Source organism: Marmota flaviventris, chromosome 4, assembly GCF_047511675.1.
Source record: "Marmota flaviventris isolate mMarFla1 chromosome 4, mMarFla1.hap1, whole genome shotgun sequence".
Taxonomy (NCBI): domain Eukaryota; kingdom Metazoa; phylum Chordata; class Mammalia; order Rodentia; family Sciuridae; genus Marmota; species Marmota flaviventris.
The window spans coordinates 135,663,108-135,680,573 of NC_092501.1; the positions used below are offsets into that span (position 1 = coordinate 135,663,108).

At 38.7% G+C, this 17,466-nt stretch overlaps 1 protein-coding gene across 1 annotated transcript in view; it reads right to left on the reverse strand.

The window, feature by feature from the left end:
- Sertm1 (serine rich and transmembrane domain containing 1) overlaps nucleotides 1–16,247 on the reverse strand; it is an 89,451-nt gene extending 73,204 nt beyond the window's left edge. Inside the window, exon 1 of the mRNA XM_071610790.1 lies at nucleotides 16,185–16,247. The gene's annotated coding sequence lies outside the window, so the exon portion shown is untranslated. The remainder of the gene's footprint in view (nucleotides 1–16,184) is intronic.
- Nucleotides 16,248–17,466: the final 1,219 nt, after the last annotated feature.

A 17,466-nucleotide genomic window follows, 5' to 3' on the forward strand; every position in this document is an offset into this window, starting at 1 on the left:
ATATTATTCCTTCTTGGGGATGTTCTGCCAAACACACACATTCTCTCTCTCTCTCTCTCTCACACACACACACACACACACACACACTCATTCACTCACTCACACATCTTGTCCTCTGAGAGTATACATTCCATATTATTTAAGCCAGTTGAATGGAGACTTTGTATTCCCTGCAGCTGAAATCGTTCTAAATGACAACAGAATCAGTGAGCCATCTGAATCTGACTGTGGTCTGTCGACAACCCCTTTTCCTTAGCTGCTGGGTTTGGAGCACGCTGCTGTCTTTTGTGATCTGCCTCTTTCATAATTTACACTTTACCCAGCAGAAAAGAAACAGAGTTGTAACCCCACCTCTGCTCACCTCTCCCAGATTTTATGCTTCCTTTTCTCTACTACAAATATTTATTTGAGGTCTGGGGATGTAACTAAGTGGGAGAACACTTGCCCAGCATATATGAGGCTCTGGGTTCAAGCCCCAGCACTGCTGGAAGAAAAAAAAAAGGATCTATTTTGAGGTTTATGTTATTGTAATATTATATTATTAATAATTTATATAAATGTCCCCTGCAGCACATTCCCCATGTTTCCTCTATCACCTCTCCTATGAGAAGTGTAATTTGGAAGATTCTTCCTCTCCTTTAGATCTTGGTAAAATAACAACATTGTTATTATTGTAGAATAATCTAATCTTCATGAAACAATATGGGGTATTATTTTATACCATCTGTTTTATAGATGAGGTAACTATGTTTTAGAAAGTTTGAGGGTAAATTGTGAAATCTGAACTAGATCCCAGGTCTTCTCATTTGATGTCCTAATCTGTTCTTTAATTTTAATTATTGAGTTGATAATTGAAATAATCTTTCCTGATTCTCACAAATTGGATTAGGATATTTCTTGTGATTTAATGCCAAGAAATTAAAATAGCACATATATTTATTTAGCTGCTGGCTTAGTAGAGTATGTATTTATTTAAATGCTATATATCCTCTAAGGTTTGAGATCAGCTTAATTCAAGACATGAACTAGTACTTCTCTTTGGCATCTTTGAACCCACTCTGCTTCTTCCCTAAATCTAAGGTCAGTAGCCACACTTCAATGACTCCTCCTGAGAATAAACAAATACAGTCAGTGAAAAAGGCCTTGGTATCTTTGAATTTCACATTGTAAACTATAACCCTACAGCAAAAACAATAATCAAAACAGCAAGTTTTCTCTGCAGAAAAAAAACTTTGTGGGAGAGAAATGGTTTATTGAAGCTAAGCATCTTGAAATAAATTAAGATATTTATGTTCCGACCAAGAATGGGATATGATGTGTAAAACAGTGAGCACAGCAGCCAATCTTTAAGGACATCTGTGTTCAACCCACAGATAGGACAGGAGAATCCAAGGGTCGAAGCTAGAGTTTAAATGTTAGTTCTTCAAACTGCACCCACCATCTGTTAAATGAACAAAAGATTACATTCCAGACTGGATACATTTTGAAAATTTGTAAAAATATATATTCTATATTAGCCATTTTAGCAAAAAGAAAATTAGAAATAAGATTTTTGTGGAATGTATGAATTTGGGAAATGAATGTTTTGTGTTAAAATGATAGTTTCAGCCAAGACCATAAATTGTCAGATGTCAAAAACCAAACTGATTTGTGAGCCAGAACATAAACTAGATCTTGCTCTAAGGCTTTATTTGAAAGCATTTCACACTACTAAAAAGAGTGTCAGAGATAAAGAGGGGTTTTTGTTTGTGATGGTTGTTTTGAGAAGAGGTCTCACTATGGTGCCCAGGTGACCTGGAGCTCTTGAGCTCAAGAGATCCTTCTGCCTCAGAATCCTGAGTAGCTGGGGCTACAGGTGTGCACCACCATGTTCACTGGGATAAAAAGATTTTTAAGCCCAGACCTGCCTTGCTTACTTGTGTGGGAACTCAGGCCCAGGGTAGGCCCAAGTCTATCCGGTCACTGGCAGACACTAGCCTAGGCTCCACCCAGGACCACCTCTGTCCACCAGCAGACACCCGCTGGAGTTAGGCTCAGTCCAGGTCCACCTTGCTGCCTGTGTAGGAGCTTGGGCCCAGGGTAGGCTCAAGGCCATCCAGCCACCAGCAGACACCCACCAGAGCTCAGGCCCAGCCCAGACCCACCTCAATGACCTACACAGGAGCCAGGACCCAGGGTAAGCTTGGGTCCGCTGCACTCTCTCCACCACTACCTGGGAGTCCAGGTCTAACCCACTTCCATCTTGGACACTGCAGCCATCCCCATAGCATTCCCCGTGTAGGAGCCTCTCTACCTTGGGACAACAGACAGGGCCTAGAGGCAGCTGAATCTTGGAGCAGGCATCTCAAAGCCAGTGTAAGGCCCACCCTTTCAGCCCATCTCTGAAAGACATTGCATCCATCTTGGGGCACCTCCACTGTTATCTCCAGTTACCTCCTGCTATTGTCTCCACCACCTATAGTTGCAGTAGCATCCATCCTGGGACACTGGCAGGGTCTGGAAGCCCAACACGAAGGTGAGGTACAGATAATTGGCATAGATACTACAAGATTATAGGGTAGAACCTCTAATACCTTAGATCCACACTGCAGGAAAGGAAGTCGCATAGGCAACATAAAAAAGCAAGGGAGGAAAGTGCCCCAAACAAACCAGGATACCACAAAAACAGAACCCATGGACAGGGCAGTTGATGAAATGTCAGAGAAGAAGTTCAGAACATTCATAATTAAAATGATCTGTGAATTAAAGAATGATCTAAATGAGCAAATACAGGCAAAAATTTATCACTCCAACAAAAAGACAAGAGAGCAAATACAGGCAATAAACAGACAAAGGAGCAAATACAGGCCTTCCATTGATCACAGCAAAAAAGAGACAAGGGAGCAACTATAGGTAGCAAAATATTACTTCAAGAAAGAGATAGAGATTCTGAAAAAAATCAGAAATCCTTGAAATGAAGAAAACAGTTAACCAAATAAAAAATTCAATAGAAAGCATAACTAATAGACTAGATCACCTGGAATACAGAACGTCACATAATGAAGACAAAGTATACAACCTGGAAAATAAAGTTGACCACACAGTGAAGATGGTAAGGAACCATGAGCAGATCATCCAAGAATTATGGGGTAGCATCAAAAGAGCAAATCTAAGAGTTATTGGGATAGAGGAAGGCACAGAGTTTCAAACCAAAACAATGTCTTCAATGAGATAATATCAGAAAATTTCCCAAGCATGAAGAATGAGTTTATCCAGCAAAATTAAGCTTTAGATTTGATGATGAAATAAAAACTTTCCATGATAAACAAAAGTTAAAAGAATTTACAACTAGAGAGCCTGAACTACAGAACATCCTCAGCAAAATATTCCATAAAGAGGAATTGAAAAACAACAATGAAAATCAGTAAAGGAAGATATTAAACTAAAGTAAAAACTAACCAAATGAGGAAACCAAGTCAAGTTAAAGGACAAAAATAAACAAAAATGGCTGGGAATACAAATCATCCCTCAATAGTAACCCTGAATGTTAATGGCCTATACTCACAAGACATAGAATGGCAGATTGAATTTTTAAAAAGACCCAACAATATGCTGCTTCCAAAAGAGTCATCTTATAGGAAAAGACATCCACAGACTGAAGGTGAAAGGTTGGGAAAAATCATACCACTTCCATGGATTGTAGAAGCAAGCAGGAGTTTCCACCCTTATATCAAATAAAATAGACTTCAAGCCAAAGTTAATCAAAAGGGATAAAGAAGTATAGTTCATATTGCTTAAGAAAAACATATATCAACAAGACATGACAATTATAAATACATATGCCCCAAACAATGGAGCATCTATGTTCATCAAACAAACTCTTCTCAAGTTGAAGAGTCAAATTGACCACAACACAATAATTCTGGGTGACTTTAACACATCTCTTTCAACACTGGATAGATCTTACAAACAAAAGCTGAACAAAGAAACTATAGAACTCAATAATACAATCAATAACTTAGACTTAACTGACATATATAGAATATTTCATCCTTCAATTAGTGAATACACTTTCTTCTCAGCAGCACATGGATTCTTCTCTAAAATAGACCATATACTATGCCACAAAGCAACTCTTAACAAATACAAAAAAGTAGAGATACTACCCTGCATTATATCAGATCATAATGGAATGAAATTAGAAATCAATGATAAAATAAAAAATAAAAACTATTCCAACACCTGGAGACTAATATGCTACTGAATGAACAATAGGTTGCAAAAGACAATAAGGAAGAGATTAAAAAATTCTTAGAGGTGATTGAGAACAGAGATAAAACATATTGAAATCTCTGGGACACTATGAAGGCATTACTAAGAGGAAAGTTTCTTACATGGAGTTTATTCCTTAAGAGAAGAAAAAGTCAACAAATAAATGATCTAACATTACATCTCAAAGCCCGAGAAAAAGAAGAACAAATCAATACCAAGAGCAGTAGAAGACAGGAAATAATTAAAATTAGAGATTAAATCAATGAAATTGAAATAAAAGAAACAATTGAAAAATTGACAAAACAAAAAGTTGGTTCTTCAGAAAAATAAATAAAATTGACAGACCCTTAGTCATGCTAATGAAGAAAGAGAGAGAGAAAACTAAAATCACTAACATACATGATAAAAAAGGAAATATCACAGTAGACACTACAGAAATACAGAAGGTAATTAGAAATTATTTTGAAAACTTGTACTCCAATAAAATATAAAAATATGGAAGGTATCAACAAATTTCTAGAGGCATATGATTTGCCCAAATTGAATCAGGATGATATACACAATTTAAATGGATCAATTTCAAGCAAAGAAATGAAGATGTCATCAGAAGCCTACCAACCAAGAAAAGCCAAGGACTAAATGGATACACAGCCGAGTTCTACAATACCTTTAAAGAAGAACTAACACCAATACTCTTCAATTTATTACAGGAAAAAGAAAAAGAGGGAGCACTTCCAAACTCATTCTCGTGAGGCCAATATCACCCTGATACCAAAACCAGGCAAAGACACATCAAAGAGAGAAAAGTTCAGAACACTATCTCTAATGAACATAGATGCAAAAATACTCAATAAAATTCTGGCAAATCAAATATAAAAACATATCAAAAAGATAGTGTACTATGATCAAGTGGGGTTCATCCCAGATAGGCAAGGTTGGTTCAACATACAGAAATCAATAAAATACATCACATCAATAGTCTTAAAGCTAAGAATCATATGATCATCTCAATTGATGAAGAAAAAGCATTTGACAAAATATAGCACCCTTCATGTTCAAAACACTAGAAAAATTAGGTACAACAGGAACATATCTCAACATCATAAAAACTATATACTAAGTCCCAGGCCAATATCATTCTAAATGGAGAAAAATTGAAAGCATTCCCTCTAAAAACTGGAACAAGACAGGGATGCCCTCTTTCACCACTTATATTTAACATAGTTCTTGAAACACTGGCCAGAGCAATTAGACAGATGAAAGAAATTAAAGGGGTATGGATAAAGTCTCAAATTAGCACTATTTGTTGATGATATGATTCTATAGCTAGAAGACCCAAAAAATTCCACCAGAAAACTTCTAGAACTAGTAAATGAATTCAGCAAAGTAGCAGGATACAAAATCAACACCCATAAATCAAAGGCATTTCTGTATGTCAGTGACAAATCCTCTGAAAGGGAAACAAGGAAAACTACCCATCTACAATAGCCTCAGAAAAATAAAATAAAATACTTGGGAATCAACTTAACAAAAGAGGTAAAGGACCTCTACAACAAAAACTACAGAACAATAAAGAAATAAATTAAAGAAGACCTTAGAAAATGGAAATATCTCTCTTGTTCTTGGATAGACAAAATTAATATTATCAAAATGACCATACTACCAAAAACACTATACAGATTTAATGCAATTCCAATCAAAATCCCAATGACATATCTCATGGAAATAGAAAAAGTTGTCATGAAATTCATCTGGAAAACTAAGAGATTCAGAATAGCTAAAGCAATCCTTAGCAAGAAAAGTAAAGCAGGTGGCATCACTATGCCAGATTTTAAACTATACTACAGAGCAATATAACAAAAACAGCATGGTATTGGTTCCAAAATAGACTTGTAGACCAATGGTACAGAATAAAGGACACAGAGACTAACCCTCATAATTACAGTTATCTTATATTAGACAAAAGCATGAAAAACGTACATTGGACTAATATGCTACTGAATGAACAATAGGTTGCAAAAGACATTAAGGAAGAGATTGTGCTGGGAAATGGAAATCCATATGCAACAAAATGAAATTAAACCCCTCTCTCTAACCATGCACAAAACTCAACTCAAAGTGGATCAAGGACCTAGGAATTAAACCAGAGACACTGCGTCTATCAGAAGAAAAAGTAGGCCCAAATCTCCATCATGTTGGAATAGGCCCTAACTTCCTTAATATGACTTCTATAGTACAAGAATTAATATAGAGAACTGATAAATGGGATGGATTCAAACTAAAAAGCTTTTTCTCAGCAAAAGAAACAGGTAAACAGATAAATTACAATATGGGAACAAATTTTTACCACACACACATCAGATAGAGCACTAATCTTTAAGATATATAAAGAACTTAAAAATCTTAACACCAAAAAACTAAATAACCCAATCAATAAATGGACCAAGGAGCTGAACAGACACTTCTCAGAAGAAGATATACAATGAACCAACAAATATATGAAAAAATGTTCAACATCTCTAGCAACTAGAGAAGTGCAAATCAAAACTACTATAAGATTTCATATCACTCCAGTCAGAATGGCAGCAATTAAGAATACAAACAACAATAAGTGTTGGCAAGGATTTTGGGGAAAAGGCACACTCATACCTTGCTTGTGGGACTGCAAATTGGTGCAGCCAATCTGGAAAGCAGGATGGAGAATCCTTGGAAAACTGGGAATGGAATCACCAGTTGACCCTGCTATCCCACTCCTCAGTCTATACCCAAAGGACTTAAAAACAGCATACTACAGTGATGCAGCTACATCAATGTTTATAGCATCACAATGCACAATAGCTAAACTGATGCCTTCAGTAGATGAATGGATAAAAAAAATGTGGTATATATACACAATGGAATATTATTTAGCATTAAAAGAGAATAAATCATGGCATTGCAGGTAAATGAATGAAGCTGAAGAATATAATGCCAAGTGAAATTAGCCAATCCCAAAAACCAAATGCTGAATGATTTCTCTGATTTAATGATGCTGATCCATAATATGCTGGGGTGGGGGTGGGAGGATAGACGAACTCTAGATAGGACAAAGGGGAAAAGGGGAGGGGAAGAGACTGTACCTGGGGGTAAGAAAGACAGTGGAATGAGATGGACATAGTTACCCTAAGTACATGTATGAAGATACAAATGGTGTGACTCTACTTTGTGTACAACCAGAGATATGAAAAATTGTGCTCTATATGTGTAATATGAATTGTAATGCATTCTGCTGTCATATATAACAAATTAAAATTTAAGAAAATGGAAAAAAAAAGTTTTTAAATAGGTTTTCTCTGGGGAAAGTCACACCGTGTGTCCTGTTCCACCAAGGAGATTTGCTAAGTGCTTAGCTCTTCATTGCAAATTGAGAGAAAGAAACTGGAGGAATCATTTTCAGAGCTTGAGAGATGTTCCCTGAAATTAGAAGGACATGGTATACTAGAGACAAACTGCCTTCTGAGAAATCAGAAGAATGAGTGACAGACTGGCTAGCTGATGAAAACTGAGCCAAGGGACAGGCAGCTAGCTGCCAAAAAAATGAGCCTGGGCTCTGAGTTTGTTAGATAAAAGGACCCCCTAAGGAGGGTTTATTTAGGTCCTAATAGGGTCACTTGGAGAAATGACAGGACCCTAGTGGAAACTAGCTAGATGCCCAGAAGTAAGGATGAGCTGGAGCCAAGTGTTATCACTGGCCTTACTGGAAGTGAAGGTGAAAATCTCCATTCATGAGGCTGGGGTCCAAGAAACCACAAAAGCATCTAGAAAGTATGGATTGCATTTAAACATGGGCCAGATTCAGACAACTAAGGCAGCTTAGGTAGGAATTTTCCTGCTCCTTGACTCTCTCTGTTTTCCCTCAAAACTCTGTGAAGTCTGAAACAGGGAACAACTATTCTGTGTTTTTGCAATAATTATTTTGCAAAAACTATTCTGTGTTTTGCAATAATTATTTTCTGATGCTTCATTTCTCTGCAACTCTTGAATGCTTATTTTTAATTGATCTTTGGGGAAACTGAGGATTCCTTCAATCCTTGTTCAGCCAGATTTTAGGAGAATAGCAAGGGAACCCCATCACTCTGTTGCAGTTTTCATAGGTGAGGGGGGAAGGCAACTATCTGTGGGTGTCGGACTACTTCAAGTCAAATAGAAATTATTTTGGCTTATCTCTCTTTTCCATTCTCTTCTTTTCATTCATGCATACAGATCATAATTGGCTATATAAATTAAATAATTCATAATGAGCCTAATTCTTATCTTTTCTAAGTGCAGCTTCATTAACATTAAAGATTACTGGAGCAGCCTGTCATGTCAAATCATTGTACTCGTTCAAAAACATACCAGTTACCACAGGATTTGGATTCTAGCTTAAGTACTTTGAGTTGGGGGCACAGAATCTGGAGAACAAGTGACAGGAAAGAAAAATCAGAGCATAATGTCAGAGAACTTAAAAGATGAGTCTAGAGCAACTTGTAGTTCCAGAAATGATGGAAAGTGTCCAAGAGACACAGGAACCAACTGAAAGTGCTCCCAATGGCCAAAGTTAGAACAATCTGAGCAACAAAATAAAGTGGTGTTGAATTGTAGCCCAGGATATAAAATAAATATGCTTGAGTCCAAATTGATATAAATAAGTGATTAAGTAAATAAGTAAATAAATGAGAAGAGCTATATCTTATATGCACAAGAATGCTAAATAATTTAAGTAGCTTCTCTGCCCTCAAGGAGGTGGAGCATAACTCACGCTTTTAAAATGTGGCCGCACAGAGTGGCTTCCTTACAAAGAATATTGTGCAGAAAAGGGGAAAGGAAAGTTTCCAGCATAGAAATCCTACCCACCGCCTTAACCAGGTGATCAAGATCAAAATCAACAGCGATCAGTTGTTTTTTTTTCTTTTGAGTATTTATTTTCCTATACCCATGATATGGTGAACATGGCATATTAGTGCCATGATTTTCTTCCAGAATTCCCCTCATCACCCCAGACTAATCTTAAGAAAAATATCTCACAAATCCTAATTGAGGGGCATCCTATGCAACTCACAACCATTGTACTTCAAAACTCTCAAGGAAAGTCACCAAAAACAAGGCCAGGATGACAAACTATCACAATGCAACAGGAGCCAAGGGAATGGTGACTAAGTGTGATGTGGCATCCTGGATGGGATCCAGGACAGGGAAAAGATGGGTATTAGACACACACCAGGGAAATCCAAATAGACTGCAGTTAATAATAATGGATCTATATTGGTTCATTAATCACAATAAAAATACCATCTTAATGTAAGATAATAACAGGGGAAGTGAGATGTGCAGTAAATGGAAACTATACCGTCCTCATAAGCATGCTGTAAACTAAAATTATTTTCAAGTAAAACCAAATTTAAAACAAATTTGAGCATTATGGATTATAAGTAGAATTGATGCAGTTTGTTACTGCTTCTCAGAGGGAAGCCCAGGGCCACAGACCTGAGGGGTGTGGATTCCCTGTGGGAGTAGAAGGCAAGTGAGGGATGGGACCAAGGAAGAATATCATGTTGTGGAAGATCAGAGTAAGGACATGGTTATATAATGATGCTTAAGAACTGTTTTGTTCTGCATGTCAGAAAAACTGTTTCAAAATATACACTAAGGGAAAAGAAAAGTCTAAGACTCCTTAGGAGCTCCCAGTGAGAGTTGATTTGATTCACTTTGAATCAAAAAAAAATTTCTTTACCAGGGAGAATTATTAGATTCTTTATTTCTTATTTTGAAAAGTCCAGAAGAATGTGTATTGTGGAGAAGCCTGAGTAGGAGCTGGCTCCATCTGATGGAAAGTCAGCTGCCTCCGTGACCACACACATATCCGAAGCAATACAGAAGGATGCTTTGGAAGGAAAGTATCTGGGTCTCTCTTTTTTTGCTATTGGTGACCTGGAAGAGGGAAGTCTAAAGATGAGAGGTTTTGTCCAGGTGTGGTGGTGCTCACCTGTAATCTCATCTACTCAGGAGTCTAGGGAAGGAGAATCACAATTCCAAGGCCAGCATGAGGAACTTGGTGAGACCCTCTCTCAAAATAAAATAAAATAATGTCAGGGTTGGGAATGTAGCTTAGTGATGGAGTGCTTGACTCATTTGCACTAGACCCTGAGTTCAATCCCCAATAAAACACACACACACACACACACACACACACACAGAGATGAGAGATTTTTGAAGGACATATTGAAGAAGGTATTGCCAAAGAACCATTGGCCAATATCAGCTACTGTTGTAGTAGTCACACAGCAGAGCCTGCCCAATGTCACTGTCATTTTCCACTAATCTCCACATAGATTCAAAATGTCACAGAGTTACAGAGCTCTGTGCCAGGAGGGGCCAAATGGGATTGTCCTAAAACAGGGCAGTGGGGCCAATTAGATTGGGATATTCTGTAATGTACTGGTCCCCAATCTGTCAAAATAACCTTCTGCATATTGAAATATGTAAGGAACTGTGCATTACATTAAACTACTATATTTTATTAAACCACCATTGCTTAAAGTTACTGGGCCCTGCAATATCCTCTTCTCTTCCCCGTATCTCTTTTTATCTTCTATTTAATAGTGTTTGGCACAACGTAGTTTGGAAAAACATCTCTTAAAATATTATGATTTGGGGACTTAGAAAATAGACAAAGTTGTAAACAGCTGTTTGGACTGTAACGTGGGATAGGGAAAGACTCTAGACAGATAGAATCCCAAGTTAAGTGTTAACCAACTGTGTAACCTTGATCTAGTTGTTAACTACTGAGTCCATGAAACTCACTTTCATAATCTGTGAAAATGAATAAAGGTTGTTTTTAAAAGTTAGAGCATCCATCAAGCATTGGTATGTGCTTGATATGTACATAGTGCTGAGTAAAGGGTTGCTGCCACACTGTGTGACTTTCCTGGCATCACCCACAGAGGCTTTAAAATCCCTTAAAGTAGAAATCAAAGGCAAGTTTTCAAAAAGTAGCAGTTTTTTTTTTTAAAAATGAATTAAGAAAGATCACTGAATTCTGTCTTGAAACTTTGCTTTAGTTGTATCCCAAGAACGATTATAGTGTACTTTGTTCGTTGCACAAAAGTAGCCATTACAACATCATTTATTATTTGGATTTACAACTGGACGTTGAATGACACAATTTTTCTAGAATGTTCATTGCTGTCTTAAGCCAGGGAAAATAAGCAAAGTTGCCTTCACATGTTAAGAGAAGTTCTAGATGCATCTAGGCCAGATCTATAAAAAAAAAAAAAAAAAAAGTCAGATCCTGTGTGATAGTGGTCAAAACTATCCCTACCTCTAGCCACCATCAGGCTGCACAAGGGAAGATGGTCACCAGGGAAGGAGAGCTAGAGCTTAGTGAAGCACTTCCCATTCTTCCAGTCAAATAGTGGGGCGCTGGGAGGTGTAATCACCAAGACTGGGGGTATCTGCAGGAACAGACATTGGCACCTCACTCCTAGCTCATATGCATTGAGCTGCAGATGCTCCTGGGTACACCAGCAGCACAGAAATGAAACATGCAGAGCATGGAAAGGAGTTGACATGGGTTTTCCATGGATTGGGGCACATGTGAACACAAAGACTGCTGCCTGATTTCTTTCTGGAAAGCTCTGACAGTGGAAGGACAGCTGGAGAAGCCCATTAACCCACTGGCTCAGGGCAAGGAGAGACGTAGGCCTTACCTGGAAAGATGCATGAGCTCCTCAAGGACAAAAAAAATACAGCAGTTGCAGAAGGTCACCAGGCTTGAGCTGTCCTGATGGGCCTTTGCTAAGGAAGGTGGACTGCCAAATGGAAACTCAGCATCCCTGAGAAGGTCTGGGTAGCCTGACAGCCTGGTGCTGAAGAGGGAAGCAGACCTCTAAGGCTCTGTTGAAGAGTTTATTGTACATATCAGGAAATGAGAATGCTTTAGTTGTATCCCAAGAACAATTATAGTGTACTTTGTTCATTGCATATAAGTGGCCATTACAACATCATTTATTATTTGGATTTACAACAGGACGTTGAATGACACAATTTTTCTAGAATGTTCGTTGCTGACTTACTACTCTGGAGGTGTGGAGTTGGAGCAGAGTAGGGTGGGAGGCTCTAAAAATCATGATGCTGTAACCAAGCCAGGATCTGTGTGCCTGCCAGGTGTGAAGGCACAACACCCAACTAGGTCAGGCTGGCAGAGAATACCATGGCATTAGACTTTTTACTGCTTTGCTATGATCCCTCTCTTTTCCCCTAATTTATGCTCCAAAAAAATCAGGTGGAAAAAAATTAAATCCTTATATCAATCCTTACCCACTGACGCTTCTGAACCAAGGAGAAGCCCAAGGTGGCAGGGATAGAGGTGTCCCACAAGAAGCTATGAACTGGCTGTGAAGTTGGAATTTTGATACTAGGTGACATCAGATCTTTTAATATCCCAAATTCAGTAGGCACTAAATATGACCTTTTTCAAAAATAGCTGGAAGTCATAGGAAAGCTTTGGGCTCCACATGAACTATCATCAAGGATGGATAAAGGAAATCTGAGACCACAAATGTGAAAGTGGTTTATGGTTTTGCCCCATTGATTAAGAAAGTTTTCAAATTCAGTAACTGTTATTTTAAAAGAGAATGTTCTACAGAAAAAGCTCTATTGAAAGAACAAGTCATTGAAATTTTTCTCTCATCCTCCTCAGGTAGGCAGGCCCAAGGAGAGATAAATTGCAGAGTTTCTCCTTTCTGAACTTGCAGCCTGAATGGAGATTTTCTGGAAGACAAACTTTGAAATCCTATTCAAGAGCAATGTGATGATGGTTGTTGGGTTGTGAAGAAAAATTTCAGGGAAAGAACCATAAAATTTTTCTGAAATATATAAAATATTTTGAAGAAGAAAAAAAAGGGGGGGGGAATCTCCCTAAAAACCTGGAAATCTAACAGTGTGATGGGCACTCTATCTCATTTAATTTTCCTTATGACCATATGAGATCATTATCCATACACCCATTTTACAGGTAAGGAAATCGAGCCTCAGGAAGGTATGGGATTTTTCCCAAACTCATCTAGTTAATAAATGCATTTGATTCAAAATCTATTCTGTTTCTACCACATGGTATGATTGTGCAGGAAATTATAAATTTCACCATGCCTAACTTTGAGAGAAATTGACTAATCACAGATAGCTTAGAGCCATAGCAGAGATTGTTGTTAAGAAAGCTGTTAAGAGAGATGGGTACTCCACAAAGGAAAGAAAAGGAAAATTTCAAAGCAATATGTACTTTAAGTAATACTGGAGGAAGACCAAACAGGGTGCCGACTGTGAATTCTCTGGACTAAATCAAACATACATAAGCCTACAAAGTGGGAACACAGAGCTGACATAAAGCAGAGCAACAGGAACAGAAAACAGGTGGGAGCAGAGGTGGTATTTGGCACAATTCTGCAAGTGAGCCCTCCTGAGAAGGACCCTGCAGGAGCACCAGGCCCTGCACCACTTGCAAGACTTTGCAGGTTCTCAGCAGGTGACCACAGTGCCCAAGTTGGTGCAGTTCTCTCTGACCAAGTTGAATGCAGGGCAAAGATCAAGGCAGACAGGCTGCTTCAGAGTGTGGATGAACATTCCACTCTGCTGCATCCCACATGGGTCCTTTGTGAAACCCATACCAGTCAGGAAGGTCACCTGAGGCCACTGAAGGGGTACACTTTTCTAAATAAAATTGAAAGGATGTTTATCCTTAACTGTCCCTGCTCACAGAGCAATTTTCTCCAAGAAAACTGATGGGTTTTGTTGAGGTTTGCTTTTTTTTTTTTTTTTTTAAGCACCAAAAAACACTTCCCTCTATGATTGCCTGTGAACAAGATGTCCTACCCTCTTCTCATTCCCATTCCTGGAGAATTGAAAATTTTGAGTTGAATTTAAAGATGCCCATGCTTGGGGAGAGATTTGGGTAAAGAAGTGGTTGAAACTCAGTTTTAGAAACTCCCTGCAAGAGATGTCAGCGAGGCTTCTCTGCTGGCCATCTCCTTCTCTGTGGCCTGGCCTCCTTTCACAATCTGCACTTTCTGGACACCTCTGACCCAAAGAAGCTCACCACAAAACACAGTCTTGGCTTCAGCTCCTTATCCTGCATTGCACTGCATCAAGGGAGGGAAAAACCAGACACATTATCATGCAGGAAGCCCAGCAGAGTTGTGGCTTCTGACAAGGGTCAGGTTTGCTTGTTCCACTTGTCAATCTTGGATGCTCTTCTCCCTTTGCTCTGAACCAAACTGTGGCCTTGAAGGCAAAGAGCATGTTTGCCAAGGACAGGGCACAAGCTGGAAGTTCTGAGCCAGGGTTCAAATATGATTTTGAGTTGTCTTGGGCAAGTTACAGAAGCTCCACAAACTTTAGTTTTCTCTTGTGTGAAATGCAGAATCTCCACACTATTGGTTCAGCATTGGAGCTGTTGTTATGATTCAATGTCTGCAGGGCACTCAGCAATAATCCCAGACAATAACAAGTCCCTTCCTTCTGCCACCACTACCTCAGTACTGTAGAACTGCCCCATGTACCTACAGCCAATATGGAAAGCAGTATGGAAATTCCTTGGAAAACTTCGAATGGAAGCACCATTTGATCCAGCTATACCACTCCTCAGTCTATACCCAAAGGGCTTAAAAACAGCATACTACAGGGATGCAGCCATACCAATGTTTATAGCAGCAAAATGCACAATAGCTAAACTTATGCCCTTTAGTAGATGAATGGTTAAAGAAAATGTGGTATATACACATAATGGAATATTACTCAGCATTAAAAGAGAATAAAATCATGGCAATTGCAGGTAAATGGATGGAGTAAGAAAATATTATGCTAAGTGAAGTAAGCCAATCCCAAAAAATCAAATGTCAAATGTTTTCTCTGATATGAGGATGCTGATTCATAATGGGGATGGGGGGAGCATGGGAGGAATGGAGAAAAAGGGAAGGAGGGGGAAGGGATAGGGCATGAGGGTAGGAAAGATTGTGGAAGGAGAGGGACATCATGACTCTAAGTACATATATGAAGACATGAATGGTGTGACTCTACTTTGTGTACAACCATAGACATGAAAAATTGTGCTCTGTATGTGTACTTTGCTGTTATATATAACAAATTAGAAATTAAAAAAAAGAACTACTTCATGCACTTAAAACCACAGTTGGAGCACCATAGGAATGAGCAGGAGCCAGCCTTACCAGTGTGCCCATATTTCAGAGCATACTCATTTATGTTTTCATTTTCCTTTGCTTTTCTGACCTGTGTCCTGAAGTTCTCTTGGCTGAATTAACAGCAGTACAGAGATGGCCACAGGAGGTGTGTTCCTTTGTGAGTGCTGCTGCCACCCGTTTTCATTCTTCCTCACATCAGAACAAACTTACATTTCTGACAATGTGACTTGTGATGAAGTGCCACAGCGCAGCCCTGGTTTGGGGGCGTCCGAACAGAATCCCTTTGAGAAATGGCTGAAGGAGCAAAAATGAACTGTTCACACTATGAACAAGTTTGTGAGAACCTCTTCTGAGCCCCACGCTCCACCAATGAAGAGGGTCAAAGGGTGGGTAGCTCTCTCTCCTGGGGTGGTGCTGCCATTCGAGGCCAGAGTTGCTCCTGGCTGTAGAGTGGGGTTCCCACACCAGGCTGTCTTCACAAACATGTGGGCAGCTTATAGAAATAAATGTCTGGCCCCAGAGATTACGTGTCATTGGAAAGGTATTTTGATAAGCTCCCCAGGATATTCTTATGCACACTAAGGTTTGTTCTAGAGATGAAGAATTAATCAACCTCTGAACTTTCCTATCTCAATATTTATTAGTTCTGCTCATTGAACTATGAGGGAATAGAGGAAAAACTGCTGTAATAGTCTGAATCATCCCTCTCCCACTTCTTACCTTCTATGAGGCACATCTGAGTGGGTTATCTGCTTGAAAGCAGTTGTTGATGGCATAGGAACCACTCCACATATTGTAGCTGAACTAATCCCATGACGGCAACATTTGCTTAGCAAATGTTATTACATACCAATGGTTTGCCTTGGCCAGCCTCGGCATGCTTTGCCAATGGGATCGACCAGCTATGGTCTTTACCGTGTCTGAAGAAAAGCTTTCAATGTCATTGCATGACATAGCTGAAGCTGTCCCCTAGTGCCATGTCTTACATAATGGCTTTCCATTCAGCCTAGATTCCAGAATGAGGAGACACATGGAGCCAAGTCTAGCAGAGCCCAGCTGATCTTCAGACCTCATATAAGGTGATGAAGAAATAAAAACTTGTTGTTGTAAGCTACTGAGATTTTAAACTTGTTATCCTATGACATAGGCTAAGGGGAAAATAACTGATTAAAACACCCACACCTTGTCTGATATTATGTTGGAGGGGGATAAAGATTAATAACAAACAATCTCCTCCCTCAAGACCCTTGTTGTTATTAAAAGGGGATGAACCAATATTCTATTTTATTCTACTCTATTTCTACTTTATTCATTTATTCCAGAGATTGTTCCAGAAAGGACTTATTCTGGCTTTTATATGTAGAATGGAAGTAATGAAATGCAATAAAGTACACAGAAGCAGATAAAAAGGAAAAGTAGAAAAGCTTATGAAAGATGCATAATCTATGCTCGTGGGTGGACACAAATTTGACTGTGATCATCTGGGAGCCAATTCATGAAAGAGATCTGATTAGTTTCCCAATTCACAGAGCACATAAAATTAAAAGCAAAGCAATTGTTCCAGAGAGGCAGGGCTATGCCTGATCATAAGATAACATAGAAATGACTGCTGGTCCGTGGATTTAAGCCATAACATTTTCTTTTGGCATCGTAATTTAGCATTTTCATTTTAAAAAACACTATATACGACCTCAGCTTGGTTTGTTTTAATTTCAAAGAGAAAATGGAAGAAAAAAGAGGTTCAAAAAATAGAATAAGGGGCTGGGGATGTGGCTCAAGCAGTAGTACGCTCGCCTGGCATGCGTGCGGCCTGGGTTCAATCCTCAGCACCACATACAAACAAAGATATTGTGTCCACCGAAAACTAAAAAATAAATATTAAAAAATTCTCTCTCTCTCTCTTTAAAAAAAATAGAATAGGGAGAAGATAAAGTGTGATAAATCTATGAAGTGCTCTTTGTGAGGATAGTGATTCACTGACTTATAAACACTGAATTGTAAG